This window comes from Sphaerodactylus townsendi, linkage group LG09, assembly GCF_021028975.2.
Source record: "Sphaerodactylus townsendi isolate TG3544 linkage group LG09, MPM_Stown_v2.3, whole genome shotgun sequence".
Classification (NCBI taxonomy): domain Eukaryota; kingdom Metazoa; phylum Chordata; class Lepidosauria; order Squamata; family Sphaerodactylidae; genus Sphaerodactylus; species Sphaerodactylus townsendi.
In genome coordinates, this window is record NC_059433.1 from 85,292,893 (window position 1) to 85,306,139 (window position 13,247).

General features: G+C 43.8%; 1 protein-coding gene across 2 annotated transcripts in view; it reads left to right on the forward strand.

Annotated features, from left to right (window-relative positions):
* The first annotated feature begins 6,357 nt into the window (after nucleotides 1–6,357).
* Nucleotides 6,358–13,247, forward strand: part of AZIN1 (antizyme inhibitor 1) — a 34,421-nt gene continuing 27,531 nt past the window's right edge. Inside the window, exon 1 of one of the 2 annotated variants that reach the window (XM_048507753.1) lies at nucleotides 6,358–6,711. The gene's annotated coding sequence lies outside the window, so the exon portion shown is untranslated. Of the gene's footprint in view, nucleotides 6,712–7,209; nucleotides 7,349–13,247 lie in introns of those variants that run through there. The other variant, XM_048507755.1, reaches the window with a different exon arrangement.

The window sequence follows — 13,247 nt, forward strand, 5'->3', positions numbered from 1 at the left end:
AGAACACCTTCCCTCTAGATGGCTCTTTATCTTTGTTCATGTGGCTTGTTCTTGGTCTTGCGGCCCTTCTGATTTCTGTATTAGAGTAACCATTAGCCTGTAGAGCCCTGTTTAGGTGATTCAATTCATCTTGTAGGAGGTGAGGTTCACAGATTCTGTTTGCCGATGTACCAAAGTTTTTATGGTGCTCCTTTTTTGCCCTGGATGGTGATTGGAGTTTTTGTGTAGATATCTGTCTGTGTGAGTAGGTTTTCTGTATACTGTGTGTCCCAATTGCTGGTTTGGTTTGTGGATGACTAAAACATCTAAAAATGGCAGTTTTCCTTCATTTTCTTTCTCCATAGTAAATTGGATGTTTGGGTGGATCTTGTTGATATGGTCCAGGAACTTGTTTAGTTCTTCTTCTCCGTGGCTCCAAACGGTGAATGTGTCATCCACATAACGGAGTCACATGGTGGGCTTTTTTGGTGCTGTTTTTAGGGCTTGTTTCTCAAAATGTTCCATATAAAAATTAGCTATTAAGGGCTAAGAGGGCTACCCATGGCTACCCCATCTTTTTGTTCATAGTATTCATTATCCCACTGGAAGTAGAACACGGCCATACAGCCCGGAAACCACACAGCACCCAAATATAAGCCTGATCTTTTAGGGAGGAATACAATCTTATTTATAACAGGTTTCATTGTGCTATAAGATTTATTCCCAACCCATACCACTTACATTTTGTCTGGATTAAGTGTCATCCAGTTTTTAATTACTTCTAAACACTGAATTACTATTTCTAATGTTGCCTTGGATTTAAACAGAAAGGAGAACTAGAGCTGCATATCATCGTCATATCTCCAGATTATTTCTCCCACCAGCTTCACGTGGAGATTAAATAGGAACAAGATGAAATCTTGCAGTACCCTGTAACCCACAGCTAGTGGGTAGGACAGTTATCGCTTCTGGAATATGCCTATTTACTTCATTTATACTCCACTTTTCTCCTCAATGGGGACTCAAAGCAGTTTACAATATTATTTCCTTCTCCATTTTATCTTCCTAACACCCCCATGAATTATATTAGGTTGAATATGAGTAACTGGCTCAAGGTTACCCAGCTAGCTTCCGTGGTAGAGCAGAGATTCAAATGGAGAGTTCCGCAGGGCCTGTAAGACTGAGCTGTTCCACTGGGCCTTTGAAGAGGCTGGCCACGGATTGGCTGCCCCCTCGTAATGCCCGCCGCCACATTTACCTTCTTTGGCAGCGCCTGCTGCTTCCATCTTTCGGCGTTGCCAGCCCCTCCTGGCCTTTTAGATCAGGTGCCTCCAATCCAATCATGCATTGTACTGTTGTGATAAAGTTATTCGCTGCATTGAATTTTAATTTAATTTATTATTGTTTTTAGATGGTTTATGTATCCTATTGGATTAACTGAATTATTATGTGGTTGTTTGGGATTGTTGTGAGCCGCAGTTTCTCCTTCTCCCCTAACATTAACTAAATATTATTTTGAGCCCTTTGGGGATGAGGCGGCCTATAAAATCTAATAAACAAACAAATAATTAAATGTTCCAATAAAGATCAAAACCATGCAAGACCATACCATCCATGCCATGCAACCAAGAAAGATACCACTATACCTTTAGAACTAAAGTTACTAAAGGCCTGAGAAAGCATCAAGAGAGACAATAGGGCCACATTCGCTGTCTGCATCTGGTGTAGTTCCTTTCTCAGGATGAGCAAAGTGGTTTCTGCACCATCACCAAGCCTGAAGCCATGCTGAAAGAAATCCAGATAAATCAGTTTCAACCAAGAAGTCCTAAAATTATTTTGCAGCCCCACACATTCCAAAAATTTAGTCAAGAATGCCAAATGTAAGGCTAAACAGCAGTTATTCCAACCCAGGCTCAAGAATGGTTTTTCCAGTGAAAGTCCTCTTCTGAAGCCAGGTTCTGAGTTATCCTCCGATGTGTTGATAATAATTGGCAGCATCCATTGAACTAGTTTTTCTCTGGCAGATTTCACCAGTCACGAGAGACAGAGATCAAAAATGCAAGTAATAAATTTTAGATCCCAGTATCTTGTCTTTATTGTCTGCTTGCATCAATCCATATGAACAAGAAAAGTGTGAGACTCAGAGAAATATTCAATACAATAGTTACAGCCCAATCCAATGGGGAGGGGCAGTGGAGCCATATGCAGGGATGGTGCTGCCGTGCTGCCTCCAAAGAAGCAATCGGTGGCACAGATGTTAGAGGAGAAGGTGAAACTGCTTTCTTCCATGGCCATTTAGGAGCAATTGTGTCTATTGAACCTGCAGTTTCCTGATTCCAGAGGTCTACCAGCCCATCAGCACAACTACCAGTTGTTTCAACAGGAAATTTCCATTAAGATGTCTGGAAGCCTTCAAGATCCATTATTCACTAGGGGGAGGGAGGAATTTTGAATTTCCAGAAGTCTAAACTGCATCAGTAATAATCTGGCCACGACAGTCATCTTAATCTCATTCATCACCCAGATTAGATGAATCACACCTGCACAAGGTACCAAATCCAGAGTATGAGCAACTAGCTATACATATGGGACCAGGCATTACCTGACACAGCTCCATTATTGTGACAGTGGCTGCAAAGTTCTAAGCAGTTATTTATTTGTTAATACATGTATATACCATCTTTGGTTTGAGGTGGTTTATAATAGAGGTTGTAGATGCTGTAGCCTTCAGTATGGATGTTAATACTAAAAAAAACAAAGAGCCTGAGAGCAATCAATGGTACCCACTCAAGAAATGGTACCCACTCAGGAAATGGTACCCACTCAGGAAATGAGAGTGTTGAATGAGGGAAATAAACGGGTTTTGTGGCACCTTCAATATTTATACCTTTGATTCCACTATAAAAATTCATGGTCCAGTTCTTCAGATGGAATAAGTGGATCCTCACTTTGTAATCATTTGACCTAAGATTTATTAAAAATAAACAACCCTCAGAGTAAAGAGGCCTTGAAATGCAGACACTGCAGGATGAAATGTAATAATGTGAAACTCAAATCAAATTGAGAAAAATAGAGAGACCATACACAAACTGTGCTAATTAATACTGTCATGGGTGAGGATTCCAGGTTTTGCTAACACAGTAAACACCTTTAATGGATAAGAAGTCCTTAAACGCTTTTCAAGCCAAGTTAATAAATAATATGAAAAATCTTGACTTCTCCTTCACCTTACTCCTCTTGCAGACCTAAATGCCCCTGAAATCCTGCTTCTGGGGGACAGAGAGTCTTCAACATTGGGAGGTAAATTTGTTCTCCCCCTCATTGTATTGTGGAAATTATCAGTGGGATCCAACCCTTTAATGAATCCCAATTCAGCTATTTCATTCTGAAGTATTTCATTCTGGCACCCTTTCTGAAGTCTGTCTGAAGTTTTTTTTAAGTAGGAATACTGTGACTGACAGGACAGAAAGGGTGCCAGAGAGATTGAAATGTTTTACCACTGTTTTCTGAATACTGTGATTTTCAATTATTATTCTTTTACATAAGGGCTTATCCAGTAGTAGGATTCAAATAATTTTAACAACTGGTTGTTTACAAGCACCATTTTAACAACCGGTTCTGCCAAAGTGGTGCGAACTGGCTGAATCCCACCACTGGGCTTATCTATTTATCCTTGCGATGAGCAGGGCATTTTTGACACATGATGATATAGATCACACTGGAAGATGAACAAGTGGAGGTACCCACAATAGTAAAGCTAGAGTAACTGATGGTAGTGAAAATTGCTGTTAAGTCGCTGCTGACTTATAGTGATCCTGTAGGATTTTCAAGGAAAGAAGACATGCACGAGTGGTTGGCAACTTCGGGGGAGGGCGGTTTATAAATATAATAAATAATAATAATAATAACTGTTTGCCTCTGCATGGCAACCGTGGACTTCCTTGGTGGTTTCTCATCCAAATGTTAACCTGGGCCAACTCTACTTAAGTTTCTGAGATCTGATAAGACTGGGCTAGCCTGGGCTATGCAGATCAGGGGAGCTGGTAATATTCTGTAGGACAGAATATTATTGCCTGAATGTATAAAGGGGCAAAAATAACAACCAAGATAACATCTTTGTTGCAAGATATGGTCCCAGGATCTCTATACTAGGAAGTAAAAAAAATGCCTGCCACCCAAGGCTTGTATGAGAGAAATATTATCCAGAACCATTGATTATGATATTATGGATTTATTTCAGATATCATATGTGACAAACAATTGCATTCTAATGTATCCCTTTTGGGCCTATCATAGATATCTAATTTCTAGGTACAGTCTGGCTCTGTCAATCTGTTTTGTCATTTCATTGGCCTTTTGTAAATCCTTTACACACAAATTCCTAAACAAAGAATTTGGAGCAAATGTGGTTGTTGCAACATAGTGCTTGGTTGTAGACAATTGATTGTGTGGCATACACTGAGAGGTAGGTGGAAACATGTTAAACTGTGTAGAACTTGGTGGGGCTTTGGTATAAGGTAGTGTTTGTGTCTACCACACACCTGGACAGTGGTATCCAGAAAATGGACTGGTTGTGTAGACTTTAAACTTGGGTTGATTGTAGGACAGAAGTTACTGAGGTCTAAAATTTCCATTTAGAAATATTTATTGTTGTTTTCCTATTTCAGTTTCATTACAATGTGCAAAGATGAAGTAACTAGAAATTAAGTTAGTAACAGTGGGAGAAGGCATGCCATCTTGGAAGGAGGCCCTATTTTTTCCTGTGTGTCTAACAGTTTTAGGGAAGAGTCACACAGACATGCTAAAGAAGAGAGCCACTGCACATATCCCAATACCCCAGAATCCCAATTTGGTATCTGATTTACTTCAGATTTTAATTACCCTGTACGAGAACCTTTCTTTGCATTTAAAGTCTAAGGTCCCTTCCACACATGCAAAATAATGCACTTTCAACCCAAGTTCACAATTGTTTGCAAGTGGATTTTGCTATTTGCACAGTAAAATTGAACTGCAAAGTGCACTGAAAGTGGATTATTCTGCCTGTGCGGAAGGGGCCTAAAAAGGTATATTTCAGGGGCTCAAACCAACTTGAAATTTATACTGTTATCTACAAGCTCTTGTCTCCAATCCCAAATTTGTGTAAAATTGCCACCTTCCTCAACCTAAGACAGAAACTCTTTTCTTTTTACTTGCTATACAAACAGGAATGTTGCTTTCTCGTAAAGGCAGACTAAGCAGCTTCCAGGTGTTTGATAGCAAAATTTAAACGGCAGCAACTGCATGGCCAATTCTCTGCACTAGTACACACCGGAATCGTTTGCAATATTTCAGGCACTTATTTGCATAAAGAAAGGCACTATTGTTCTTACAAAACAAACATATGAGGCAGAAATTCAATAGGTAGAGCACCAATACAGCACAGAAAAACAACAGCACAGTGTGTAACAGACTTCTCTCTGTGATACACCTCTGAAGATGCCAACCACAGATGCAGGCGAAACCTTAGGAACAAGATCTACCGGACCACGGCCACACAGCCCGGAAAACCCACAACAACCAATCTGAAGAGAAACTGCACCTACTGGGTTTCAGCTTCCTGGGACAGTTACTGGCAAAAAGCCTCAATAAAAAATAAAGAGGAGTCTCAAGACATCATTTTACAGATTAACAAGCTTTTGTTCGAGCAAAAGCCTTAGTTTGTGTCGTCGGCTACAAATAAAAAACAACACAGAGAAGAGTAAATCAAGGCACTCAGCAGCCTTAATGCCGTCAAGTGCCGTCAAGTCGCAATTGACTCATGGGGCCATGTGGTTTTTAAGGCGTGAGATGAGCAGAAGCGATTTTGCCATTGCTTTCCTCCGCATGGTTCTTCTTTGGTGGTCTCCGAGCCGAGCCCTAACCGTGGGCTGACCCTGCTTCAACTTCCCAGCTCTGACAAGCTCAGGCACTGGGTGGTCAATTTCCAGCTGCACCCCGGCGAAGAAGGGGTGTAGCCTGTCAAGACTGTCAGAGCCGCTCTTTTCGTTATTGTTTCACCTATTCGAGGAGGGAGCTTACTCAGCCATGATTTTCTAAACCGGCTCCCGTCAGGAAATGACAGTCAAATCGGCTTTCTCACGCCGAAGATTTTTGGGATAAGAAAGCCGGGCTCTGCTTCCAGACCCGTGTGAGCGGTGCTCCTCGCCCATGCGCAATCCGCATGTAGCCCCGAGGCATTTACACGCGCGTTAGGGAGGAAGCGAGCGCGCAAGGAGAGGGCGCCTTTGGTCCGGCTGCAAGCAAGGAAGCCTGCAAACGGCCGGCCAGGCACCTCCTTCCTTGCACGCTTGTGACGCGTGGCGCCGGGCCCCTCCTCGGGCCGAGCCCTTCCTATAAATGCCGGCCCAGCCGCGCTTCCTCCTCTCCTTTTGCCATTTTCTCTCGCTTGGTCGGTGCCCGTGTGCTTGTCGCCGCCGCCGCCGCCTCTCTGGCCACCCGGCTGCCGCTGCTGCTGCTGCTGCTTTTTCTCCCCGCTTGTTACGCCTCTCTTCCGCGCGGTTCTTTTCCTTTCTCGTGCCTGTGTACCGCAGCTCCGGCGCGACGTCGCGCTCTTTCCCCGGTGCAGCCCGCAGCCTATGGCCCTGGAAGGCGCCGCTGCCTCCCGTATTTCTGCTGTAGGTTCCACATCCCTCTTTAAAAATTCCGCCTAAAAAGAGAAGACGATTTACCAAATCTTTCGGGCCGTTGTCTCACGTGAGTACCCTTTCCATTGACATGACAATGATCGTTGGAGGGCAGCGTCTTCAGAAGGGAGGCGAAAGGGGGCAGATCTCGCCGTTCAGCGCATTGGATGGCCCCAGTCGTTGTAGACAAGGGAAAGGCCTCTTTCCAGAGAATGGAAAGGATCCTGAGCGCCGTTGATGGGGGCAATGGCAGGTGCAGGTGCCTGGGGGCCGTCTCCAGACACCGAGATCAGGGCGACGGCGGGTGCTGGGAGAGACGCAGTCTCAAGCCACGGGGCAGCGCCATTAAGCAACACAGGAGCGCCACAAAAGCTGTGCATAAAGAAGCACACGGTCTAGTGTAGAGATGTGGTGGATTCCTTCACCCCCCAGTCTGGATGCTGCTGCCGGGTGCGTGTGTGGGCAAGATGCTCCTTGACATCCTCCCCCGGAGGTGTTTGAGGCCGTCCCCAGGGGGGGGAAGGCAGCGTCGCCAACCTAGTGGGAGGCTGGGGGAGCCTCCGAGGCAGCAGCCCTCTCGCCTGCCCCTACAGCGGCCAACCCCAGAATGGTGGGCTTGTGCGCGGCCGAGAGTGCCAGGCTCCCCAGCACTGCGGGTCTGCTTCCGCTCTCTTTTGACCGGGGAAGGAGCCCCGAGCAAGTCACCGGTGCGTGTGTGCCTGCGAGGCAAGAAAGGGAAGGAGAGGGGCAGTAGTCGCTTCAGTCCTAACATGGCGGACGCTCGCGTGTGCGAGGAGGAGGAGAAGGGGCTGCCGCGACCCAGGGCCGTCCCGCGCCTTCGTGTGTCGGAGGCGATGTGGCGGGGAGGCGACCCGGGTGGGGAGTGGGATGGAGCGGGGATCGCCGCGGCTTCCCGGCGAGAACAGGGACGAGGGGCTCGGCGGCTGCTGCTCTAACATGGCGGATTCCCGTGGAGGGGAGTGGGAGGCTGCTGCTGCTGCTGCTTCTGCCGCCGCCGCCTGGGTGGCTGCCTCAGAACTGGGTCAGTGAGCAGCGAGAAGCCGCGGCAGTTAAGGCGCAGTCGTGGAGAGGAGAAGGGCGACAGCTTGCAGGGGGAGGCAGGGAAGCCTCCTGACCTGTCTGGGGATCCCTTTTTAATCCCATGGAGAAAACAGGCCTCGCGACTGGAAGCCATCTCGTTGCGCTGCCCGACACTTGTCAGCTGCCAGCCTCGAGGGAGAACGGCGTATGTCTGCCGGGTCTTCCCTGACCTCCCTTTCCCCAGGGAAAGGAAGTCTCCCTGGAGAGGCAAATGGCTTCAGGCAGCCAAGGCCTGGTCTTGTACCTGCGTGAGAGAGGAGGAGTGTTGGTGACATAGCTGAGAAGGCAGCAGCTCTCTTCCCAGACTCCTTCCCTTAGTTTGGGTGTGTGGTAGAATTGTGTTGTCTGGCACTCTCATAGGGCTGTCCATTTTTGTGTTGGGAGGAATGGTTCCAACAAAGAACGCTTGATGATTCTGCCATTGCTGTCTCCAGGTACCCCTGTACTGAAACAGGTGGCTGTTGCAAAAACAATATGGCCCCTCCCCCTCAAGCCTGGTGACATTTGAATGAATAAAAACATTTATCCCACTATATTCTTAGGTCCCACTGGACTTTTGCTTTGCTATGGCAAACTTTTCAGTTTTCAAGTTTTGCCAGATTTTGTAGGAAGGACATTTGGTATCAGCAGAGGGAGTGGAAATGTGGGTCATCTTCACTTGCCATGGCTAGCCTTGAAGATCCTGTGTGCGTTGCTTGTGCCACTGCCAGAGAGGTCTTGATGGTGGGGCTTGACTACCTAATGTGGCAGCAGCGCAGCTCCCCCTTCCCCAGTCAAGCATATCATAACAATTCATACATCTGCCTTTCCCCTGATGGTTGGACTAACATTTAATAGTTTCATTCCAAGGAATGTGGTAAAGCAAGACCTTCTGTCTCTGTTTAATTATTGCAGTCTGCCTGGAGTAAAAACCTATCTCTTTCCTAGTTGTCATTGGCCTCTTTCACAATATACACAATTTTAATTACCCAGAGTGAAAAAAAAATTCCCTGGTTTAGCGCAGTCAGTCACCATTGTAAATTAGGATCTCTGCTTAGTTCCCAACCACACTTTGAAGACTAGAAAAAGTCTACGCTGAGTGTGAGTGTTTCTAACTGATAGTGTGGTTGTAGATCAAAGGGTAGCATGTTGTTTTAAATGTGGGGCAGCACAAATTCAAGTCCCCACTCAGTGAAGACATTAGTTCAGAAGTACTTGAAAGTCCTTATTTCTCCATTCTTGCCTTCCTTATATCATTACATGAAGGTAAAATAGGGGATGGGGAACCCATGTCAGCAGGATACAAGTATGACATTCTTCCTTTTCTTTGGGAAAAAATGATAGAAGAGATAAAAGCAACCGTTTGGCTGTCCTATGCCACATATACAAGATCACACCCTTGACCATGTTCTTAGGGAACTGTTGCCACCCCTTTGTTGAGTAATCATAATATTGTGGTTTAGATTCCCTGTTTCCCTCCAGCATTAATTAAGTTCATGAGAAGATGACACCTTTTGCCAGTCTTGGGTCTGCTTGGTTGTGAATAGGACACTTAAGAAATAGTTGTTCTTTTTATGTATTTAGTGTATTTTAATTCCATTTTCTTCCCCAGTGGGATCCCAAAGTAGTTTTTAACATTCTTTCAGTACTTCATGCAGAGCTATCGAGAGAAATCAGAATTTAATTGAGAGGCAGATGTAATCTTGAAGCATATTAGGCTTTTAAAAATTGAACATGCTACGAGTGTCTTTGCTAGACATCACAATTGCATAGTTTAGAAGACTAGGTAAGCATTGAGTCAAGGTGTGTAAGAGGAATGAAAGGGCTTTTTGAACTGTAGGTCTTCCAATATTTTGGTGCCAATAAAAAGCTGAAGAAAGTATAACCCCCCCCCCCCTTAAAATTGGGCCTGCTTCTACTGGTAGCACTTTTCAGGGTGGGGAATAAAAGTAAATCATGCTGTCATTTGTGAGGTCTGATTTGTTGGGGCACTGACATTTTTATTTGGCACTGTCATGACACCCAGTTCCAAGCAAAAACAGAGACTGGCAGTTTTCAAGCATATTGTCATGCTGACAGCAAAAATTGAGATAATTCCCAATTCCCCTATATGTGTGTGTAAGTTACCAGCTGCTGTTCTTGCCTGGGATGGAGAAAAGTGCTCCCCTTCACTCTAGCTCTGTGGGCGGTGGCATCTTAATGGAGTTTTGTATTGAATAATGGTAGTGGAAGAGGAGGGAGGAGGGTCTGTTCCAGTCTGGACTGGTCCTGTCTAGTTCTTTCCTTCCTGCCACGGTGTGAACAATGCTTCTGTTGCTGTCGCGGCTTGCGACAGGCATCCCCCACCCCATGCGCCTCTCTGAGTGTGGCGAGTGCATGCCATGCCAGCCCTCTCTCCCTCCCCCCTTTCCTTGTCTGCCCAGTTACAGTGTGGTAAGAGAAAGCTACTCTTGCCCACAGCGGGCGCTTGTCTCCTCTGCCTTTTGGGCAGCCAGTAGTTCTGAGCTGCTCTTAACACTCGCCAGCAGATGTGGTGTGTGCGTGTGGAGGATGGGGAAGGCTGGAGAGAGTGAAGATTGCTCCTTAAATAAACTAGGGGCCTGGTTAGTGGCACACAATGGGATGCGTTTCTTTTCTTTGAGATTCCCGTTTGCTGTTTGAGGAAGCTGAGCAATTGATTGGCTACTTTGGTTGGTTGGTCTGTGATCCAAACGGAATATTGAATTCCTGGTACTTTCATTCCACAGAGGTTATCTTTGATAGCCAGTAGTAAGGAACTGCTGCATTAAACATGGCTTGAGATGAAGGACCTTACATTTGTATTTTCTCCCCTCATGAAACCAGTTTAATTGCATATAAAATATAATCCCAGTGATAGCAACAGAAGGGTTCTGGAGCTGCAAAAAGGAAAGCTTTAGTTAGGAGAGCAGATAGTGTTTGGGATAAGGGGACAATGTTTGCTTTCAGTGTGATTCTTCTTGACACATCTTCTGGAATTTGACGTATATTTGTTTAGTAAGTGGGTTAAACCTACTGCCATTGTGCCTGGCAGTTTCATGACACAGACTTCCAGTATGTTGCTCACAGATTATAGTTTAGACAACATGTTGAGGCTTTGTCTTAAAAATAGAACATCCGAGCTGTTCTGGGTGCACGAGGGGATGTTGTAACTTAAATTGTGGCTTATGATGGCTGGGCAGTCATACCTGAACAGCTGGAATGTAGATCTTATGGTGCACTTTGTACGCATTTATTTAAGTGGTGCATATTGGATCAAAGGGCAGAAGTTTCAATTACAGTATCTCTTTGGCAAAAATATGAAGACTTATTGGAAATTGTTTACTTAAGGTGCAGAACTACAATGGAAGGTAATGTTTTAATTGATTACTTTAGTGCAGATGTCCAGCCTTTCTCTGAATACTTATTTAGGAGTCGGAATTTTGTTGAGTTTAATAGGGCTTACTCTCAAGCAAGTATAAACAGTGAGTGTAGTTCTGCAAGACAGAAGTTTCAGTTATATAATAAAAATACTTACCTGTTGAATTGTTTTTAAAATGTTGGGCTTTCTACTGACTCCTGCTGTACCAGGGGGAAAATGCACAAAGAATGTCCTTTAACCTGTTAATTTAGAAAATTGAATGTTTGCTTGATACCAAAATTGCTTAGAGCCATAAGACAGTGACACCTTATATAGAATACATTATAAGAATATTACCTTTAGTTGGTAACCATTGTTTTAATACATAAAGAACAAATAAAGTTTTATTGGCTTCACATAGTATTTGTGTACTTTCAGGATCATGCCAGTCCAATCTTAGCTAGCAATCTAGAATCCAGTCATTATTTATAAATGAAACAGATGGCTATGTATATATAACTCCCATAAGTGAAAGAACACTTATCAAAAATAAAAAAAGTGTGTGCCCAAACAGCACATAGGTAGGAAGAGGATTATATATTAATAATTCCAAGAAATAACAGTGTTGCAATTGCCCTCTCCCAGTTTTAGATAGGATTTTTTTGGGATATTTTGAAGCCATGGGATTTTTTTTTAGCAAGCCTAAACCCATTTACTGTTTTTAATTACAGAAAATACATAATGTATAATTTGGCACATAAATATGTCAAATAGTACAATTTTATGGAACTTAAAGGTATAAATGAATTGTAGTCCAGTCCTAAACAAGTCCACAATCTTCTAAATCTGTGGATTAATAATGATGATATTCTGTTTTAAGATTGCATTGTTTCTACAAGTGAATATCCTGTATGCAAATATCCTATATGAGAGGGAAAAAATCAAAAATACAAATTTTGTGATGAATAAAATGTTAGATAGTAACAGTCTCATGTAGTCACAATTGGGTTAGCAGCATATCTGGATATAGTTCTACTTAATAATGTAAAAGATACTGAACTATTCAATAGTAAGTTATAATATACAAGTCTTAATTGTGGAAAGAATTAATTGCATGCTTGAAAATATATTGTGTATGTCTGCTGCAGATACAGAAATTAACATTATTTAATATTGTTGATTTGGACACAAAAATCATGTTACACATTGTGAGTAAAATGATAATATTAAAGTATTTTATTCCTTGCAAAAAAAAAAGGTATTCCACAGATTTTTTTTTTAGTACTACATAAAATTTCCTAGAAGGTCTTCCCCTAGTAAGTCAGTTGTGAGCTCATACTTTGCATACAGAAGGTTCCAGGTATCATCTTTGACATCTGCAGTAAACAGTATCCTTGGCAGCAGGTGCTGGGAAAGGCATCTTCCTGAGGCTTTGGGGATCTGTTGTTCGTAAAAATAGGGAGTACTGTTAGATAAGATGAACCAGTGATCTAACTCGGTTATATCAAGTAGAATCATATGCAGTTTGCCGCTTTATGCACCATCTTCTCACACAATCCAGGTGGGTGTGTCAGGAGCAAGATAAGAGACAGCAAGAGGTAAAGAAATATACTCTGAGATTAGTTTCTCTCCCTCACTGGATGTCCCTTCATGTAGCTCTGGGTGGCCTTCTTCCCTGTTTTTTTTTTTACTACTAGAACTAGATCAAATAAATGGCTGATCAGGCAGTAGCCCAGCAATGAGCAGCTGTGTGTCTGTGCCATTAAGTCACAACTGACGTATGACAACCCCATAGGATTTTCAAGGCAAGGGACATGTAGTGGTGGCTTGCCATTGCCTGCCTCCATGTCACCACCCTGGTAGTTTTTGGAGGTTGCCCATCCAACTCTGCTTAGCTTCTGAGATCTGAGGAGATCAGACCAGCCTGGAGCTATCCAGGTCAGTAGGGCAGTAGTAGGAAGCAACAAAAATCCTCCTCAATTCCTCCCAATATATAATACTGACCCAAGAAGACCCAAGAAGCAGCTCATCCAATATATATGTCCCATCATTTGCCTCTAGTGCCCTTCTATGGTGGCATAACTGATTAACACAAATCTGATGCCAGAAAACGCAACATGCAGAAGCTGGTGGGGGAACATTTTAATTTTCCCAGATCCGCTGCTGTG